This window comes from Mustela putorius, unplaced genomic scaffold, assembly GCF_011764305.1.
Source record: "Mustela putorius furo isolate JIRA1106 unplaced genomic scaffold, ASM1176430v1.1 tig00537227_pilon_pilon_pilon, whole genome shotgun sequence".
In the NCBI taxonomy this organism is placed as follows: Eukaryota; Metazoa; Chordata; class Mammalia; order Carnivora; family Mustelidae; genus Mustela; species Mustela putorius.
This window is the reverse complement of record NW_025422368.1, coordinates 43,825,461-43,848,364: the sequence shown is the minus strand read 5'-3', so window position 1 is coordinate 43,848,364 and position 22,904 is coordinate 43,825,461. Positions and strand designations below refer to the sequence as shown.

At 37.5% G+C, this 22,904-nt stretch overlaps 1 protein-coding gene and 1 pseudogene across 5 annotated transcripts in view; one reads left to right on the top strand and one right to left on the bottom strand.

Moving 5' to 3' along the window:
* The window catches only part of FRS2 (fibroblast growth factor receptor substrate 2), a 116,308-nt gene that overhangs the window by 85,031 nt on the left and 8,373 nt on the right, over positions 1 to 22,904 (bottom strand). The window lies entirely within an intron of this gene.
* Positions 7,666 to 8,033, top strand: LOC123390060 (annotated as a pseudogene).

Sequence of the window (22,904 nt, the reverse complement as noted above, 5' to 3'; positions counted from 1 at the left end):
AAATAATAATAAACTTTAAAAAGAGAAAGAAAAATGCTTAATATACCTAAATGAAAACATTCATGAAATGCACAAGTTATTATGCCATATGGTTATCAGTCACAAACTTATTAAAAGCTTTCTCAGAAATTATATTACTTGTTATACCTAAGTTTTTCCCTTCTTTAAGTTAATAAGGTCTTATTAGCTTTTGCACATATACAAATGATATCCATTCTTACTAGTGTATTCCAAACTAGATTAATATTCATCACCGGGACACCTGGGTGGCTCAGTCAGTTGATCATCCCAACTCTTGGTTTTGGCTCAGGTCATGACCTTAGCACTGTGAGATCAAGCCTCACATGGGACTCTGCACTGAGCTGAGAGTCTGCTTGTCCCTCTCCCTCCTTTTCTGTTCCTCCCCCTGCTTGTGGTGGTGTGCTCACTCTCTCTCTCTCTCTCTCTCTCTCTCTCTGCATCAAATAAATAAATAAAGTCTTTAAAAATATATATCCATCACAAACTGAAAAACACTCATTGGTCTAGCAGGTAGTCCCTTATATTCTCTCTCACTTCCTTCTGTTTCCACATGGGCAAAAGCAGAAGACTCCTATGCTTCCCCATTATATTCCCACCTAAAACAGCCCTGAGCAATAGCCAGGTGCTTCCTCCTCCTCCTACAGAAAGCCACCACCGAATTAAGTGATCCCATTTACTTAGTATACAAAGGGTGTAATTAAATTTCTTTCCAATATTTTTTTAAAGATTTTATTTATTTATTTGACAGGGATAGAGATAGACCAAGCAAGATAGGGAACACAAGAAGGGTAGTGGGAGAGGGAAAGGCAGGCTTCCAGCTGAGCACAGAGCCCGATGCAGGGCTCAATCCTAGGACCCTGGGATCATGACCTGAGCTGAAGGCAGTCGCTTAACCAACTGAGACACCCAGGCGCCCTCTTTCCAATATTTTTATGTGTGTTTATGTGTAATTGGGAGGAGCAGGGAAAAGACGTCTTGAATAGAGGCACAAAATAACCAAGGACAACCTTCAGCCCTCTAAAGCAGCTGTGGCACAATGAAAAAAGCAATTGTACCTGGAGTGGAAGACCAGAGCCTTAATCCCAGATCTGCCACTTTACTACTATTTAGTTGAGTGACCACCTTTGAGCATTTCTACTTGCCATGCTTAGCCTCCAATGGCACATCTTGGAAACTACCCTAACTTAGCAGAGTCTTTGATGATGATGATGATAATGCAGATGCAGAAAAAGGAGACAAAATGGAAGCAGCAGCAGAGGTAAAAGAAACAGAAATACAGAAATAGAAATAGAGAAGTGGAGCTGACGGCGGGAGCAGTAAGCCTTAGGAATTGGTAAAGAATCGAAGGCTGCAACATGAATGAACTGGAGAATCCTATGATTCTAGTAAATGACTAAAAAAAAACACATGAATGGTCCTATACTCTGTAATTTAAAATCTTATTTAACCAACATTTATATAGTGTTTATTATGTGTATCATTATTCTAAGCACTTTACAATTTCTTTTGTCTTCATAATAGCCTTATGACATAGGTATCCCCATTTTACAGATGAACAAACTGAAGTAGAGATAATAAACTACTTACCCAAGTCACGGAGCTAAGTGGTGGAGCCAGGATTCAAATTCAGGGAATCTAACCCTAAAACCCATGCTCTTGTGCAGCCATGTAGCTCTGGATGGATTATTTCTACTTACCTTTGGATATATTGTGATTTTAGTACACATCTTCCTGACCACTTCTATTTTAGATTAACATTTAACATTTTAGGGGCGCCCAGGTGGCGCAGTCAGTTAAGCATGTGACTTCATTTGGGCTTTGGTTGTGATCTCAGGGTCACGAGATCAGCCCATGACAGCAAGAAGTTGGCTTAAGACATTCTTTCCTTCTCAGGTGCCTGGGGGGCTCAGTCTGTTAGCATCTGCCTTTGGCTCAGGTCATGATCCCAGGGTCGTGGGATCAAGCCCCACTTCAGGCTCCCCATCCCAACATCCTGGGATAGAACTCTGCACCCAGCTCCCCACTGTGTGGGAAGCCTGCTTCTCCCTCTCCCACTTCCCCTGCTGTGTTCCCTCTCTCACTGTGTCTCTCTCTGTCATACAAGTAAATAAAATCTTTATAAAAAAAAAACTTTCTCTCCTTCTCTGCCCTACACACACCCCTCATTCACGCACATGCTCTCTCTCTCTCTCTAATAAATAAATCTTATTTTTAAAGGGGAAGCTAATGAAGATTTTGTTTTGTTTTTTATGATTTTACTTACTTGTCAGAGAGAGAGACAGCACAAGCAGAGGGAGGCGATGAGGGAGAAGGAGAAGCAGACTCCCTGCTAAGCCAGGAGCTGGAAATAGGACAGGATAGCAAGACACCATAGCAGGACACTGGGGTCATGACCTGAGTCTAAGGCAGGTGCTTAACAGATTGAGCCATCCAGGCCTCCCAATAAATAAATTGTAAAAAAAAAAATTTTTTTTAACATTTCATTTTCTGTATCCTATCAATAAGGTAATAACTGTAGTAGGTATCAAGAACAAACCAGAAACTGAGATAAGTGTTTTATCAATCATCATATTCACAAACTCAGTAACGAATAGTAACAATACTAAACTAAAATACTACATTAGCCTTTCAGGAATTTATTCGTTTTAACTTTTTGAAAATATATCAGTTCATGTGCCATGCACACACACAACATACAGAATATGGACTATTGTGTATTATAGTCTGTTTCAATGATCATGTATTAAACTAGTTAAATATTTGACCAACAAAATATTCCCTAACGGACACAGACACCACTTCACTGTAGTTACATTTCACTGATAACTATAAAAACTCTATGTAATTATATCATACAATTTTTAATTGCTGCCACCACAAAGTTTTATCTAATAGCTGAGCAGAGTATTAATATTTATTAAACAATCTCACTAAATACATTTGTTATTAATAGTAGTATATCATATTCAAATAATTTCCCCTAAAGAATACATATTGGTACTTCCCAAATTTATCAGCATATTATATTTGTAGTACCATTTTGAAACACTGGATAAACTATAAAGAGTACTAAAAGTTAATTTTAATTTTATGGAGGATTTGGGATCAAACTGAATGTTACACAACCCAATTAAAACAACAAAATCAAATATATTCTTTGGAATATAGAACCAAAAACCAGACTTTGAGAAGTCTTATTAACATTAAGACAATAAACTAAATTTTGAAACAATTCCCAGAAGTGTTAATGCTACATGTGATTCTTCTCCATAAGGAGAAATTTATGCAAAATAAGCATGTCTTAAAGCCAACTCAAACAGTGTTAGGGTGAAAATAAAAGACATCTGAAGACAACTTTACTGAACACTAGGAGAAAATTTTAGTTTAGAGTATTATAAAAACATTAACTGAAGAATATGTGAAGAGAAAAATTAATGAAACAGAAGGGGGGGTTCTAATTAGCCAAAGATGAAAACAACAGAACACAAACAAACAAGGAATTCATATGCAGGGACATTTTTTGGAATTGGCATTGAAAATTAATGGTACAGAGTAATCATCAGAAAACATGAGGTCCCATCTAAAACATAAAGAGCGTATATCACATTTTCCCATGCATACTCAATGAAGACTTTCCCTCCATTACAAATAGACAAAAGGTTTTTGTTGGTACAATTTACTATGCCTATTCTCAGCCCTAGGATATTTTTGTACCCAATCTCAAATTGGAAATGGGATGCTATCTGTCCTCAAAATGTCGAGTTACTGGCAGAAACATAGCTCCATGTCTAATAAAACTTTTATGCTCCACTACAAGTCTTTTAAGTGGTATTCTTGTTTACTTGTAACTAAGACCACCTGTGTATTTTAAAACATAAATCAAAACTTATGGGACATACTGTTCACTGATTCAATAGATCTGAATTTTTCCCTAATATTAGAATACAATCTTAGTTAGCACTTACTAAACCCTACTGCTAAACAAATTAATTTATAATACATGTATCCTTCGTTTTATGTAATTAGTTTTCCAAGATTAGTACACAGTGAATCCTACTTTCCCACCACTAAAAAGCAGAGAAATGTTTCCAAAGAAATACACTCCCAACACATAAGCCAGAAACTGTCTACTGCAAAGGAAGGTTGACATTTCCTTTGTTTCCATTTCCTCATTGGTAATATCAGGTACCATATGACATGCAGTACTCCTTAAGAATGGAAAGTGGAAACATGTTAAGAATTAGAAGACTTCTACAACCAGATGCACAATTGTGACTAACTTAGGAAGCACGGAATTAAAACTGGTTGTCCATTTACTCACATCAGACTCCATGATTCTATTTTGATGATGAAGAAAAAGTTAAGTGTGTGTTTTTAAAGTTACACGGTAGTGCATTAAATAGAAAAGACATTCTTATATCATAAGAATTTTTCTACCTGAAAAAATATATTTTGTAATGGGATGCAATTGCTAACATAGTAGACAAGTTATTTTCCTCTATAAACTATACTTTGTTTCGTTCGTTTTCCTAAATAAACTCTCATTTCCATCTCCCAGATCTATGCTTTAAATTCCCTTAAAAGCTCTGACTTTAAAAATCTATAAAGGGGCACCTGGGTGGCTCAGTAGGTTAAGTATCCAACCCTTGATTTCGGCTCAGGTCATGATCTCATGGTCTCAGCCGGGCTCCATGTTCAGCGTGGAGTGTGCTTGAGATCCTCTCTCTTTCCCTCTTCCTCTGTCCCACTCCCCCCACCCAATGCTCACATTCTCTCTCTCTCTCAAATAAATAAAATCTTTAAAAGTCTGTAAAAATATTTAACTAATACCAATTTTCCTTTTTGGGGGGCAAAAAACCCTTGGTGATCTCATTTCTATGAAACAGCTCAACTCTGAGCCTGAGCCCCAGGGGTGAAGTAGGCCTTCAGAACCTACCCTTTTTCTCTGCTTTCTCCCGAGCCACTATTTCCCATCTCATTCCTAGCACTGAAAAGCAAAATGCAGAGACACATACTGCTCCACCACTCTGGCTACTTCCTACTAACAGCTTATGACTCAAACTCCTCTTAGGAGCCCGAGAGAAACCCATTCCTATCACTGTAGAACCTCGTGATACCTAATAAATGTACTGAGTAGAGCTGTTGATGGTCCTCTTCACACACAGCAGTGGCAACTGCAGTGCTTACTGATAGCCACACAACAGTAACCATCTGCAGTATGCAGAACTGTAAGATCCAAGATCTCTACTTCTCTACCCTGCACTACCCATGGGGCTGTGAAGATAACAGATTTCACTCCCATGATAAAGCTGACTTTTAAAAAGCTGACTTTAAGAAAAAGTGATTATCCAGGGGGACCCAAGCTAACCACATAAACCCTTTAAATCTAGGTCTAAGTAAGACAGAGAAGCCAGGGAGACTGGTGGGTGAGACACACTGGATGTGAGCAACAATCTCCCCAGCCGACTTTGTAGATGGAAAGAGCCATGTGGCAAACAATACAGGCAGTATCTACGAGCTGAGCGTGGCTCCTATTTAAGCAGCAAGGAAATGGGAGCTCAGTCCCACAACTGCAAAGAAGTGAGTCCTGCTAACAATTTGAGCTTTGCAAGTAAGCTTTGGAAGATCCTCTACACAAGAACTCAGCCCATATGACAACTCGATTTCGGCTTTGCAATACCCTGAGTAGACAACCCAACCACACCACACCCAGACTTCTGACATACAGAACCCTGCGCTAGTTAATAAATGGGTGTTGTTTTAAGCCACTGAATTTGTGGCAATTTGTTACACAGCGACAGAAATGAATACAGGGACTCCTTGGAGGGTAAGGGTGTAGGCTGCTACTGCGGCAAGTTTCCACTTACCAATAGCAACACCACAACAGGAAGGCCTGATACAGAGCATACAGTTGACCAAAAACTAAAGAAGGATCACCATAATGAAGAACATGCTTGGAAACTGCAAACTGCCCTGCTTTCACTTCCTTCATATTTATCATTACCAGACCAAACATATTGATTTGTTTGCTGCTTCTTTCATTCACTGGAATGAAAGCACCATTAGAACAGGGACATGTCTCTCGTTCTCTGCAGCACACCAAGCACCTTAAAAAATGCCTGACACGTAGGCAGGCAATACATATTTCCTGAATGAGCTGTCTATAACCCAAATTCAAACCATGTTATATATGAAGTTTTTTGACTAAGAAACTGAGATAACTACATTATCAATTGAATATGCTGCACCCAGCAAAGTCCATCGTAATAAATAATTTTCCTTTAATACAAAACAGAGGGGCACCTGGGTGGCTCAGTGGGTTAAAGCTTCTACCTTCGGCTCTGGTCGTGATCTCAGGGTCCTGGGATAGAGCCCTGGATCTGGCTCTCTGCTTGGCGGGGAGCCTGCTTCCCCCTTTCCCTCTGCCTACTTGATCCCTGTCTGTCAAATAAATAAATGACGTCTTAAAAAAAATCCAAAAAAAGATGTCTCTCTTTTCAAAAATCCATGTCTCTCCATATAGTTGTTTCACAGATGCTCTTACAGATGCCTGAACAGATGCAATCCATTAAAGAATATTTGCAGCCTGGTAAACATATCAATAATAACAGAATGGCATTTTGGTAAACAATATGATCATGAAATCCCAACATAAAACTACTGAAGAATTTATTTTCAGTTGATGGGGCCAGTTCAAGTCCTTGCCTCTTTCCACACCACCACCCCATCTCTGCAGAGCCAGAGTTGAAGAATCTAATATCCCTGAAGAAACACAGAACCAGAAAAATCTCCAGGTGAGCAGTAGAGCATATTTCTACATGGTGGATCACATTTCCATCTCACTTCTTTGTTGTAACAAATCCCATGTTGCTCAAAATAGGTTTAAAATAAGTTTAAAGGCCCTAATACGATATAAAAGAAATATCATAATAATCATACTTCCACTAGAAACAGTTTCAGACTCGAGCACTTTCCAGAGCATGTAATGGCAAAAGAGATACCCAATTCTCTTTTAACACATTTCTTTTCTGCCAGAATCAATTACTTCTACAGCACTTCCCAACTTAAACAAGGTACATTCCTAAAAATGATTTTTTTGGTTGGTTGCTTGGGAGTCATGAACGTCTTTCTGCCCCAAAGAATCATTGTTCTAAATGATGGTTAGATGATGCAGTACTATACTTCAGGATGGTTATAGGGTTTGGGGGCCCCGACAACTGCCGCTATGTATTTTGTCTACTTACACTTCATCTCATTCTTTAAAATGGGGCAAGAGACTAAGGCTGAATCATCATATGTATCAATTTGATAAATTTTCTCAAGTACTCCAGTTCCTAAATAAAACTTTTTTACATTTAAAAAGGTTAATCTCAAGTCGGGACCACCTAAATTCAGCTTGGAAAAAGGTGTGGAAAGCACACATTCCTGAAAACAAATTTTATAATGCAGAGAAAAACAAAGCACTATTATGGGTAATTCACAGAATGATTTTAGCATTATAAACTCAAAGCACTTCCAAAATTTATTCAGAGTTCAAGGACAAATTTTCATTTTAAAGACAACAAAGAGCTCAGGTTCCCGGGCTGCAGTGGGAGGCTCGCCAGTTAGTTCCCGTGCACCGGTCCGGGCCATTTTTCCGCCAGCATGCGGCTGTTCGTGGTGAACACCAACGTTCCTCGCTCCTCCGTGCCGGACGGTCTCCTTTCCGAGCTCGCTCACTCAGCAGCTGGCGCAGGCAACCGGCAAGCCGGCCCAGTGCATCGCGGTGCACGTGGTCCCAGACCAGCCCAGGGCCTTCGGCGGCTCCAGTGAGCCAGCCGTGCGCACTCTGCAGTTTCCACAGCATCGGAGGCCCGGCAGATCGGAGGCCCGAGAACCGCTTCTGCTGTGCGGCCTCCTGTCCGATCGCCTGCCGTCTGATTGCCTGCGAGTCAGCCCGGATAGGATCTACATCAACTACTGCGACTTGAACGCTGCCAACGTGGGCTGGAACGGCTCCACCTTCGCCTGAGGGCCACACCTGCCCAACACGCCTGCACCAGGCCCTGCCATCCACAATATTGTGCCCACTCCACCCCCCACTCCCACAGCGACCCCCACTTCCAAGTCCGGCCAAATAAACAGTTTGGAGGCTCGGAAAAAAAAAAAGACAACAAAAATAAAAGTAAAGTGTTAATACACTAACTTCACCAACCCACCAAAAGTTAAAGGAATTTCACACCTGTGACCAGTGTTGGTTCATACCCTGGAGTATGACAGAGAGACAAAAACTGCATAATAATTATTCCTCAAAATTATTCCCTATCCCTATGAAGATGTACAACCAAATTTCCTAAAAATAGGATCCAAAAGGGGGCAGGGGAATTCTATTCCTCTTTAGGGAAACTGTAATTGTGTGCATGCAAATGTGCATACATAGGTAAGTGTATTATGTATTTGTCTATAATATATGGCAGCCTAATTTATGCTTGTGCCTGGATCTACAAATTAATCATGACTATTGAAGTAACTAGCCCTGCTAAAATCTGTCATAAGCTTAACATGACTGAAATAATATTCTAACAGTTACTTATTTCAAAGCCATGAATCTATTTCCTCATAAATGTCTTGTTCTTTCTCCACATTTTTATTCACTATTTATATATATACCCCAGATAAAACTTGCTAACGCACCAAGGAAGTATTTTATCAATCTCTACATGTTTGCCAGTGGCAACTGGCTGAATCCAAATATATCAGAATTACCAGAATGCAGAAACTTCTTAGTGTACATTAAATGGACATAACCATATCCTGATAATGCAAGTTATCAAAAACCTTTCCTTGATTTTCAACAGCATCACACATACCTTTTTGAAACACCCTAAGACTTCTAGGACATCATCGCTCTCTCCTGGTTATCATTGTGTGACCACTCACTGCCTGTTTCCACAGCAGATTCCTCGTCCTCTACCACAGCTCAGCATCTCCCAAAGCATGGGATATATACCACAGTAGGTGACACACATATAATAATGAATCGTTTCATGAGAAAGTTATTAGCTTGTCAAGCCCTTGAGCCTTCAAATTACAAAGTCTTACTGTTTTTTTTTTTGTTGTTTCATTTGGTTTTTTTAATTGAGTAACTTAAACTCAGAGGATTTATCTAGCTAAAATTATTACTATTCTATTTGGTGTTATCACTTTCATTTCTCCATTGCCAACTGCTTAAAGCAAGTTATATTTGTTTGCCATTTTTAGCACCAATATAATATTTCCCTTTAAAATAAACATATTTAAGTTAAAAAGTCACTTAAAGAATAATAAGGAAATAATTGCATTTTGGAGTGGTCCTTGAAACAGTGATACATCAGAAACACTGTTCTGACCAGAACTGTGGCTATTTCTAAACTCAATTCTTCCTCCACATTTTCTCACTGTGATCACCCCAAATACTCAGCGAAGCTTCATATTTCAATTTCAGATATTGTGCCAGAACATCTGATGCAATACCTTCAAATAAAACCCATTCTCTTCTGGATCACTCTATCACTACCAACACCACTTCCAACTTCACCATCAGAAGCTAGCCAAATTCCCCTTTCCCACTATTCACACAATCTCACAAACCTAGGCATTATCTTCATCTACTCACTGATTTCCAGCAGTTACCAAATTCACTCATTCCCAAACACGTCTTGGGTTCCTGTAGCACATGAATAAAATTATATCATCTAGAAAACCATTTTCTTTTAAAACTTCATAATCTATGAGAAGAGAATCAAGCCTTGTAGACTCTTTCTCCAAAGTTTTGAGGTGGGGGTGCACTCAGGAGGATATAAGATTAAACAGAACTAAAAAGCCTGAGAATATTAAAGTAGTTATATTTCTAAATGATATAAATAAAAATAGGTACCATCTTCCCCACATTTTCCTGTATTTTATACATTTACTGTATTTTTATAATCAAGAAAAAATATATTCTATAAAATGTTCCCATCCAGACTCATTTCTCCTTCCCTATTCAAGCATTCTGGTTCAGACTCTCATTATGTCCTCTTGCCTAGCCTCTAAACTGACCTTTATGAAGTTTACTGCCCAATATGTTATACATACAGTTATAAGAATAATATTCCTGAAAAGTTATCTTTACTAAATTACTCTTTTATTCAACAACCTTTAATGACTCTCTATTGCCTGTAATAATAAGAGTTTTCTGCTCTACTAACTTTTCAGGTTAGCTATTATAATCTAGACCCAATCCTACCAATATAAAATAAAGGAGGAAAACAGTATTATGACAAGTCAAATATTAATGCTTTATCAAAAAGTTAAATGTAAGTTACAACTATTTAAGATTCCAAACCTCTCATGCTGTTAGTAGTTCTGTAGATACTATTTCTCAATATTCCTAAAAATTAGGAATTTCTCAAAATTCCTAGAATTCCTAAAATTCATTATATATTCAATTTTGAGAGACTCCCATGTTAGAGAACTACACCACCAACCTACACTGAGTTTAGCATTGCAAACTACAGTCCAGTTAGTCCAAAGGTATTAACGGGTATATCCACACAACAAGGATATACTTATACTGAAGCAGAGATATGAGAAAATAATTAATGGAATTTCTAATAGTATAAAATCAACACTAGTAGGAAAGGGCCAGGCCACCAAGCACAAAGTAAATTAAGCCGAATATATTCAATGTACAGTTTTTCTTCTAGGTCTTCATTTATTTGAAGCAATTGGTATTTTGCTCTATAATATACCACCTAAAGGTTCTAACTCTGTAATATTAGAAGGTATTTACTTAGCACTTTTTTATGCCATTTCTCTTTTTATTATTATTATGTTCAATTAGCCAACATATAGTACAACATGGGTTGATGGGAAAAATTTACATAAATACTGAGGCCATAAATGAATACTAATGGCACACACACAAAAGTTAAAATTAAATAGACAATCAGGGAAGGTCCTATTTTTAATTAGTATAATCCTTCAGGGTACCTGCAGCTTATCTCTTCCAAAGGCGATGAAACAGTACATTTAAGAAACAAACATTAAAATGACAAGTGCCATCATTTGTCATTTTAGCAATACTCAGCTAAATTTCCTAATTCTTCTGATGGTGGCATATTTTAACATATTCCAAGGCCACTTTAAGCAATTTTTTAAACCACATTAGATTTTAATGGAAGCTTATCAAATTCCTAACATCCACGATCCATCTTAATTAACTTAAATGGCCTGAGACAGAGTAAGACCAAAAGGGCTGATGCCCAAATGTCTGAGTACTTTGCTGAAAAGGCTGAGCTCCAGCATACCCAAAGTGTGTTAGAAGCAACTTTTTAAATGCACAAATGTAACAATTATTTTTAAACCAACAATTTTAGAAAAATAGCAGTTCCTATCTAAAGCTTATATAAATATAAGACATTGGGTTTGCAAATGTCAGCAGAGTTTCAAGATCCCTTTCTAAAGTAATAGTCTCCTGTTTTGCTTGGTATCTTAATTTGCCTTTAGTTTCAAAACTAAGCTTGCCAACACTATTCCTCTCAAAACCTCAGGAATTCCATTACTAGTTTTAAGCTAAATTAAAGGAAAATAGACGCATTCAACCCATGGCAGAAGTATGCACAAAGTGTTTGTTGATGCTCATAAATAGGCTGAAAAATTCAGACATGTCTGAAGGACAACGGGTGTATAGTCAACTCTGTTTGGCTCCACCATGGAACCAAACAGAAAGAGAATTATTGCTACCACTTCAAGGGGGACCAGCCCAGATACCTTTAAACCAACTAGGATATAACAGAACATTCTCTTTAAGTCAGAGCCTTTGTGTATGTCTCCTCTTCAAGTAAGAATGGTTAGAGTACCCTTTAAAAAAAATCTGTATGAAGCCAAGATGTCACTGTCCTCTCCCCCAAAACAATGCTTAAAATGCCCTCAACACTGCTCACCCACTTGCCTCCAAAAAAATATAAAAGATTTTTAAAAAGAGAGCTATAAATGCTTTACAGATGGTTCTTTGTCTTATCACTAGAAATCTTTTCTATTCCACTTCCCCATCCTCAGCCTCTAGAAACCTTCTGACATTTACAAACATGTTCACTGTCCATCCCTCTCCACCACCTCCATCAAGCTCTAATACATCTCAAGTCACCTGAATCCCAGATATCAGGATCTCCTGAATGGGACTCCCTAACCCTGTCCCAGCACAACCGGGTAGCAACAGAAAGAAAGAATAAACCACCTCGGGCTCACTCTATTGCTCTTTCTCACTCTTTTACCTCCAACTCACTCACTGCCCGCCTCCAGGCATTCTGCTCCTCAGGCTTCACCCTATCTAACCCCTAGGCTACAGCCCCAAGTCCTGGAAATCACAGCCCAGCTTCTTAAGGTAGGGATGGAGCCAGATGAATGAATTTCCACCAGTATTTTAAAGGGTGTTTTGAATACATTGTGATATAACGGATTACATCATTTTTTATGGTCTGACCGAGTAGGCTAAACACCATTTTTGTAAGACTAATTAGAAAAATAGGCTCCTAATTCCAATTTTTTTTTCAACTCCCCATTTCCCCTATACCCAGCACTTAGCCAAAACCCTTTTTAAGCAATTCGTTTACAAGACAGAGGCTACCTATGTAAAAAAGAGTAAAATTCTAATGACTGCTAGTAATTAAAACAATCCATTTTGACAAAGTAAACAAGCAAATGTCAGTAGCTTGTGCAATGTGAGCAATCCATTTGCAACTACCTTATTAATAAAAATAAAGAAGGGGCGCCTGGGTGGCTCAGTGGGTTAAACCGCTGCCTTCGGCTCAGGTCATGATCTCAGGGTCCTGGGATCGAGTCCCGCATCGGGCTCTCTGCTCAGCAGGGAGCCTGCTTCCTCCTCTCTCTCTGCCTGCCTCTCTGCCTACTTGTGATCTCTCTCTGTCAAATAAATAAATAAAATCTTAAAAAATAAAAAAAATAAAATAAAAAAATAAAAATAAAGAAGATAAATCTAGTTATAAACAACACAACCAACTGGTGATCATACTTATGCAAACACTGCCTTATAAAACTAATATTCTAACTTTAGAAAATGAATACACCAAGAACAATTTGTCAGTACCTATCAAAAATTTTAATGCATTGCAATATATAGCTTTGGCAAAGAAATTATACTTCTACAATTTGAAGTACTGATATATTTGCACAGGAGTGAAATATACATAAAATACTACTACACTATTTATAAAAGATAGGAAAGAAGCTTAATGTCCACCAAAAAGGGAATTTATAGTATATTCAACACAACGGATTGGACACAGCTAATAAAAAGAGTAGGTATAGTTGTAAATGTAGAAAATTCACTACAAACAGCAACTATCTCAAGGGAGGGGAGGACCTACAAGACAGGGAGGTAGGAAGGAGACGTGCTTTTCACAATAAACCCTTTTGTACCTTTAAATTTTGGACCATGTACACATACTGCCCTTTTGGTTAAAAATGAATAAGTTAACGGGCACCTGGATGGCTCAGCTGGTTAACTGTTCGACTTCTGATTTCACCTCAGGTCACAATCTCGGGGCCCTGAGATGAAGCCTTGTGATGGGCTCCCACTCAGCGGGAAAAGTACTTGAGAATCTTTCTCTCTCTCCCTCTTCCTCCATCCTTCCCTGCTCGTGCACGCACGCGTGCTCTCTCTCTCAAATAAATAAATAAATCTTATTAAATAATGAATAAGTTAAAAATTTGTTAATGAATTTAGACAATTCTCCCTGACCTTCTGATGCATAAATAGTTCTACTTGTTCATCTGCAGGCAATGTTAAGTGGAACTGAGAACATATGCTTCTAGAGGTTACCCAACAACCAACGTCCCAGAGTAGAGGGCACATCTCCTTAGTGAGAATGTGTACAACTATGGCAGCTTTGAATCACTCAAAACAAAGTATAAGAGATGAAGAAATACGTGAAGAATTTATCTCACTCACTGCAACTTTGATAACATAAATAAAACTGGATGCATTATAATTCTGTCAGCACTCTTAAAAACTGTACTTTACCAAAAGGAAAAAAAAAAAGAAAAAAACTATCTGGTTGAAATTCCTGGTTAGGGTCTAGATCACAAATGGCTACATACACCAGAAATATTTAGTAAAAATCTAAGTACCAAAATCACTGAATCCAAAAGGCAGTTAAAAAACAGGGTGAAGGGGAAGGACAAAGTCGTGGACAATAAGTTTCCAATGGCAAAATAACAAACTTTTAAGATACCATTTTTCTAAAGGAATTCTTCTTATCTCTTAAATTTCAAGTAACATTGAAGAAAATGGTCCCTCAACTAAAACTCAAGAAATTAAAAGAAACAGTTCAAACTCTAAAGCTAAGTTTTAAATGTTGCTACTTAATATGATTTTTGGTTTTGCTACTACCTGAAAAGAACAAATAACAAAGCTGCTAATACTAATCTGATGCCCTCTTCCACCTCTGCTTCAGACATTTATTACAGGAGCGCCTGGGTGGCTCAGTGGGTTAAGCCTCTGCCTCTGGCTCAGGTCATGATCTCGGTGTCCTAGGATCAAGCCTCGCATCAGGCTCTCTGCTCAGCAGAAAGCCAGCTTCCCCCTCTCTCTGCCTGCCTCTCCGCCTACTTGTGATCTCTCTCCCTGTCCAATAAATAATTTTAAAAATCTTAAAAAAAAAAAGTTTATTACAATCTGACTGTTCAATTATAAAACCAGAAAACTAGGGAAAAAAATCTTGAAGGGGGTGGAGTATATAACATGGTAATTAATAATTAGGGAGAGGATCACATTTATTTTTTGTAAAGTAAGGAATCCTTTTGGGGTGCCTGGGTGGCTCAGTGGGTTTAAAGCCTCTGCCTTTGGCTTGGGTCACGATCCCAGGGTCCTGAGATCGAGCCCCGCATCAGGCTCTCTGCTCAGCAGGGAGACTGCTTCCTCCTCTCCTCTCTCTCTCTGCCTGTCTCTCTGCCACCTACTTGTGATCTCTGTCTGTCAAATAAATAAAATCTTTAAAAAAGAAAGAAAGAAAGAAATCCTTCTACTGGATCTCTTGTTAACAACACTGATTTCCATCTAAGCACACAGCTATATTGCTATGTACCATTCTAAATTTACAGACTTAATGATCTGTTTAAAACAAAACAAAATCAAATTATATAGCACAAAGATTTGTTGTCATAACCAATTAGTCTAATGAGGTCTAGAATATATCAAGTAAATGAAAGATGCTAGCTGGCATATCAAAAAATCTATATATTCCTTGGCCAGATTCAAATACTTAGACCAATGCAAACAACAAACAAACTCATGAAATAAAGATGTACTTAAGAAAATAGGAGGTAAAAAAGTGCCAATTATTATGTGGGTGGGGTTTACATATCTTGACATTTACAAAGAAAAAGGGCAAGAATGTTATCAGTTGACAATTTTCATTTTCATTCTGTATTTTTTACTAAATTATTCATTAGGCTCAAGAGTATTTGAGGTACTTGATACACTCAATTAAAGAATACTGCTAAAAAAAAAAGAGTACTGCTAATAATAGTATTAATTATAATCAAATCAAAGTCAGGGTTTAACAACTACACAAATGAGTATTTAAATTCATATCAATGAATTTAATTCTGAGTCAAGGACCACCAAAGGTAAAACCAAGAGTTCCTTAAGCAATTTTCAAGATTTAGAAATAGCCTAATAATCTCATATACTATCTGAAATATAGCTTTCTATGCTAACTAAAATAATTAAATTTCTTTTTGGAAGGCTGGAATTTAAACTCCATGTGGCAACACCAATTATCTCATAGTGATCAGAAGCCCCGGTTGTAGTGATAAAAATAGAAAACCTCATGAATTATTATGTAATATATGTATTTTATTTTGTGGCAAGACTTTTTTGGATTCTAACATCTGGAAATCAATGGAAATTGAGTATTTTAGGTTTTTCTTTTTTCTCTTTTTAAAGACTTTATTATTTATTTATTTGACAGAGAGATCACAAGTAGACAGGCAGACAGAGAGGAAGAAGCAGGCTCCCCGCTGAGCAGAGAGCCCGATGCAGGGGCTTGATCCCAGGACCCTGGGATCGTGACCTGAGCCGAAGGCAGAGGCTTTAAACCCACTGAGCCACCCAGGCACCCCACTTTTTTTTTTTTAACTGTTCTAAAAAAGCAAAATGTAAACTAAAAATACACACCAGATTCTAAATATTGACAAAACATTTATCAGGAAAAGGTTAATGTGTTCTGGGTGAGCACAGAAAGAACCTATGAATTACTAGCTCAACTGATGCTTCATGAAATAGCAATAACATGGATAAAGATGAATGCTCAGATCCCAAACTATGAAGGAAATTTCATAGGAGGAAGAGCATAGTTTATGTATGTCTGTGTTCTCCACTCCATCTTTCCCGTTAAGTTTTCATTTCACAATTTCCTCAGCAGTTACAACACTGTATGTGACTGCAGTCACATACACACATCCAATATAAAACAAAACAAATTACTGTAAGCCTAATTTTCACCTGGGTATGTGCTCTTATTTTTTATAGCTCTTATTTTTCTTTTAGCACAAAAGAAATACTTAAGTGCAAAATAAAACTAGGACCCAAGATGTGGAATAACCACAAAAACCCTACCCCCAAGCACAACCTGAAGACCACTCACGTGTACTCACTGAACTGACTAAATCAGATGACCTAAAAGGCATCGAACACTTCACAGTACGTATGAGGACACACTATATTTCAATCTATTCACATTTCAGGTACAAATCCTGGACTCTACCACTTAGTATCTGTCTCAGGAATGTTATTCAACTCCCTGAGGCCTCAGCTTCCTCATCCGTAAAATGGAAGTAAGGTTCATAATTCAGTAGAAACTCTTTTAACAGTCCTCTATTTTATCATCTTACAGAAATAATGCTCTCCAGTCCCTCCATAAATCACCCCCTGATGCCCACCACAGGCTGACCACTTGCACCTAGTAGAGTCTTCTAAGCAGATCACTTTCTTAATGTGCCCCCACCCTTCTGCTCACCAAATGAGCTAGACACTTAACAAGAGCCAGCTGTTTCTGACAGATTCTGTCTCTGAAAATTGTGTTGAAAAATTCAAAAAGATTCAAAGGCTAATTAACTTTTAAAAAGTTAATATGGAATTATGTGTACATAAAACAGCTTTAAAAGTACAACCAAAAAATCATAAAACATAGAAAGATTTTACAGAACACATTGAAAATGCCTCAAATTCTCTCTTCTATAGGAAAGGGATACTGTTATGATATCCAATAGATAATGACTCCTGGGTGGAGATTAAGCCAAAAAGATGATCCAGATTTCTTTTCTTTTTAAGATTTATTTATTTACTTTGGAGAAAGAGAGTGCAAGTGGGGGCAGGGCCCAGAGGGAGAGGGAGAGAGAAGCTTAAGCAGACTCCACATTGAGTGCAAAGCACAAGGTTGGGCTTGATCTCAAGACCCCAAGATCACAACCTGAGTCAAAACTAAGAGTCAGATGCTTAACTGACTACACCACCCAGGCACTCCTAGACAATCCAGATTTCTAATCAAAGAACCCATTGACAAAGAAAAACACTGACGCTGTAGAGGGAAAGAAACGGTGAAGGAATGTAGTATATATTCAAGTTACAAATAATGTATCTTTTTTATAATTCCCTGCTAATCAAATTTCTCAATTATCTATTCCACATCACGTATGAGATCCTCCTATCTAGCTATCCCAAAAATTTAAGGGAAAATTGTGAAGACTAAATAAAGAACTTGCACAGTGCATGGCACTTAGTAACATTCAACTAAAAACTTGTTTTACTTTAAGGGTTTTGTTATTACCCTGAGGGTCTACTGCTCTAAGAATAACATTTCTGAAACATACAGAAAAGCAAAAAGTATACAACTTCCTTGTATTTTTATTTTTTTTATTCATGCACATTATACATGCCCCATACATTATTGGCCATATAACTTCTGCAGTGGTTGTCAAAAAAGGGAAGACATTTAATCCTAATGAATGCCCCAGATTATACAGAGTCCCTAGGATTATACTTAACCATAAGGATAAACATCAACGGTAATGCATTAACATGATTGCACGACCGTGCACCTAAAGCTGACAAGAACATAAGAAAAATGAATGAGGTGCCAGTGTATTACCATTGGAGGGAGCAGCCATTCTAGACGGGAAAGGTCAAGGATCCAGACTTAGGATAGTAATTAAGAGATAATGGCAGAGACCAAAGAGAACCAATGCAGAAACTGGCAATCATTTGGCAGGTAACAAACCTGCCAACTAAGGAGGTTACAGTTAAGGTAAAGACAAGGATCTGGTGATTCAACCTCTTGCTCGGAACTGTTGAACACTAACAGAGATATTTAAATGCTTTTCTAAATTACTTAAAAGTAAAATCACATTTTTAAAAGTTCATGTCATTATGACATTACAACCAATTTTCTTCTTCAAGGAAAAAAAAGTTACATAAAGAACTGCACTCTAAAATTAGAACAATGAAGTACCTTTTTCACCTTATTAATTGGGGCGGGGGGGGGGGCAAGGGAAGTAACACTAATATCCAATCTAAGAAGGATACGTAAAATAGTACTAGTAATACTATCCTCTTGAAAAGCAATTTGACCAAATGTTTCAAGACTAATAAACCCTCATATCCTTTGGCTCAATATCACACATCTGGGAATCTGCCCTAAGGAAATAACTAAAAATATGAAGAAATCTATATGCTCAAAGGTGTTTTCTGCAACATTTCTTGTAATAGTGAAAATTAAGTATGATGGTAACAGAAAATATTTAATATAACATTAAGTTAAAAAAAAACAAACAAGATTGAGCATATACTAAAATAGGATATAAAACATCATATGAACAAGGCTGTAAAAAAACTCCAAAATGATGACTATTAGAGTGGTGGTTTCAAAGTATGTTTTTTCCATTGTCTAACATTTCTGAAATGTTATTCTACTTTTAGAATTAAAATAAATTATATTTTTAAAATATGTACCTCAAAAGATTACATACTGTATTATTTCATTCACATAATATTCTCATAATGGCAAAACTAGTGTTGGGTAGGGTTGTGAATACACAGAGGTGATGCTAGGGAATTCTTTGGTGGTGATGAATAGTTCTGAATCTTGATTATGGTGGTTACACAAAACAATACATGGGATAAAACTGTACAGAACTACACACTTACACAGAAATGCAGGTTTTTAAAAATGGTGAGATCTGTGTATGGTTTATAGTCTAGTTAACACAAATGTACCAATATCAACTTCTTGGTTTTCATATTCTATGACAGCTACGTAAGATATCACCACTGGAGAAACCGAGTAAGAAGTATATAGGACACTATTGTTTTTGCAACTTCCTATGAGTCTCTACCTCAAAATAAAAGTGTTTTTTTTTTTTTTTAAATACATGTGCTTGTGAATATATTATGCTTTTTTTTTTGAGGGTGTGGGAGATAAAGGAATGTAAAATGAGCCATGAGGGCGCCTGGGTGGCTCAGTGGGTTAAGCCGCTGCCTTCGGCTCAGGTCATGATCTCAGGGTCCTGGGATCGAGTCCCGCATCGGGCTCTCTGCTTGGCAGGGAGCCTGCTTCCTCCTCTCTCTCTCTCTCTCTGCCTGCCTCTCCATCTACTTGTGATTTCTCTCTGTCAAATAAATAAATAAAATCTTAAAAAAAAAAAAAAATGAGCCATGAAATACAGAATTTCCAAGACACTACTACATACTAACTATGCACAAAACCACGTATGAGGCAAATAGCAGTCTTTAGATTGAACCATAACTTACTTAGGTCAGGTTTAATAAAAGGCTTTAATAAAAGGCTTCAATTAAAATGAAAGTATCAGTCAATTTTCAGAATATGCTTAACTGAATAGTTCTGAATCTCAAACCCTATACTTATATATTCCATTAAGCAACAGCCCTCAGGATCCTCTCCCTTGCCAGAAAAGTTTCAACAGATAGAAATATGATTTTCTTACATATATTCAATTTAAATACATAAATGACTAATACAGACAAAGGACATAATAGTTCATGACCTCTAGTTTGTGCTACTTGACAGCAACCACATCCATCTTAACCCTCCGTCTTAACCTCAATGCCTAAAATGGTTCTTGATACCTGGGCTCGCAAGAACCATTTACGGACTCACCAACTCAGTGAATGAATCCATGTTCTAGCCAAGATTCAATGCCCAAGTCCCTCCAGCTTTAACCAAGAATGGGACATAGAAAGTAAGAGGTCAGAGAAAAAAAGGCATGAATTTAGCTAGGGACCAGCTTCTACCAATTCACCAGATCAAAAGATTACATTAACCAACACTTCACCCTAGTTTATCAGGATAAAAAGTGACCTTAGGAAAACCTTGAATCATTTCGTCCCATCACCTAAGTCTTAAAAGAATTGTTTAATAACTAGAAAAAGAATTGAACTAGTATCAGAAAGTCCACTTCACTAATCTTCATCATCTAATGTTTTCAAGAAAACCAAATTTTCTTTGCTATAGGCAAATACATGAAATTTTTGATCTAAAAAAACTTAGCTAGAGTTATACAAAGCATTAAAAACCCCTTCCACACAAGCTCTAAGCTCTCAATGATTATATGTACATAATTATATATATGTAAATATAAACACAAAATACATAAATAACATGACTACAATAGAACTACCTTATAAAACACTCGTCAGGGGTGCCTGGGAGGCTCAGTGGGTTAAGCCTCTACCTTCGGCTCAGGTCATGATCCCAGGGTCCTGGGATCAAGCCCCACACATTGGGCTATCTGCTCAGTGGGGAGCCTGCTTCCCCCCCTCTCTCTGCCTGCTTCTCTGCCTACTTGTGATCTGTCTGTCAAATAAATAAATAAAATCTTTAAAAAAATAATAAAATAAAACACTTGTCAGACAGCAATTCATGTCTATGTTGTTAGGTTTTTAAAACGATTTTATTAGTTTATTTGGGAGAGAGAGAGGGAGAGAGCACAAACAGGGGTAGAGGCAAGTGGAGGGAGAGGGAGAAACAGGTTCCCCATGGAGCAGGGAGCCTGACCTGGGGCTTGATCTGAGAAACCTGAGATCATGACCTGGGCTGAAGGCAGAAGCTTAGCTGACAGAGCCACCCAGGAACCCCGATGATAATTATTTATTCATTCAAAAGTCTAAGGTACTGACAGTGTAACAGTGAACAAGTCACAGACAAGACCCTGAGATTACAGTCTATCTAGTAACCTAAAAGGCAAGCATAACTAGTAAAAAGAATCTTATGAAAACCAGGGTTTAAATTCCAATGCTACCTCTTATTAGCTATGTCTCTGAGTCTTTATTTCCAGGACTTTAAAATAAAATCATAAAATATAAAAATGCTTAGCAATCTAGAAGGCCCTATACAAATGTAAGGTATATTACTATACTTAAGTTTTTCATCAAGAAAAAATAAAAAACACTAGGATACTTCCCTACAAGTTATTTACTACTTGTAAGGGGAAAAAGGTAACTATACAGTAAATAAACCAGATAAGACCTTCAGCAAAATTTAAGAAAACAGGATACTAACCTCCAGGGGTTTATTTGTAAGCTCTAATCTATACAATTTTAAAGTGCTATTAAAAATCACTCTGCAGAGACACCTGGTTGGCTCAGTGGTTTAAAGCCTCTGCCTTCAGCTCAGGTCATGATTCCAGGGTCCAGGGATTGAGCCCCGAATCGGGCTCTCTGCTCCGCGGGGAGCCTGCTTCCTCTACTTTCTCTGCCTGTTTCTCTGCCTACTTGTGATCTCTGGCAAATAAATGAATTAAAATCTTAAAAAAAAAAAATCACTCTGCAAAATTAATACAGCAAAACAAACAGCAGAATCATATCTACAAAGACTTCAAATATTGGAATTATCAGAGACCATGTATAAAATAAGTATATTTAATAGGTTTTTAAGAAATAAAAGATAGCTTGACAACATGACCAAGAAAAAGTATAAGACTACCAAAAATTAATAAGGATAAAGCAGTTGTAAAAAGAACTACATGAAACTTCTAAAAATGAAAAAGGTATAGTAAATAAAACTTTTATTTTTTTTGAAGATTTTATTTATTTATTTGACAGAGAGACAGAAAGAAAGGGAACACAAGCAGGGGGAGTGGGAGAGGGAGAAGCAGGCTCCCCACTGAGCAGGGAACCAGATGTGGGGCTTAATCCCAGGACCCTGGGATCATGACCTGAGCCCAAGGCAGACGCTTAATGACTGAGATACCCAGGCGCCCCTAGTAACATGCTACAGCATGGATGAACCTTGAAGACATTATGGTAAGTGAAATAAGCCAGACACACAGAAGGACAAATAGTGTATAATCCACTTATATGAGGTACCTAGAATAGTTAAATTCATAGAAAAAGAATGTAACATAGTTCTTGCCAGGGGCTGGGTGGAGGAGACAATGGGAAATTATTGTTTAATGGGCAGATTTCAGTTCCTGATGATAAAAAAAAGTTCTGGGGATGGACAGAGGTGACAGTGAATGTACTTAACATCACTGAACACTTTCAGATTTAAAGTGGTAAATTCTCCTTATGCATATTTTACTATAAAAAAGAACATAATACTTAAAGTGAAAAAAATTTTTAATTCAATAAACTAGCTGAACACAAATGAAGCAAGAATTAAATAACTGGAAGAAAGGATCTAATTATCCAGAACACAACACAGAAAGACAAAGAAATGGAAAATAGCAAAGACAGGTTAAGAGGCGTGGAGGCTAGAGTAAGAAGACCAACTTCAAATACAAGTGAGGAGAAAATGGCCAAAATTTCTCCAAAATGGTTGAAGACACCAATCGTCAGATTCCAT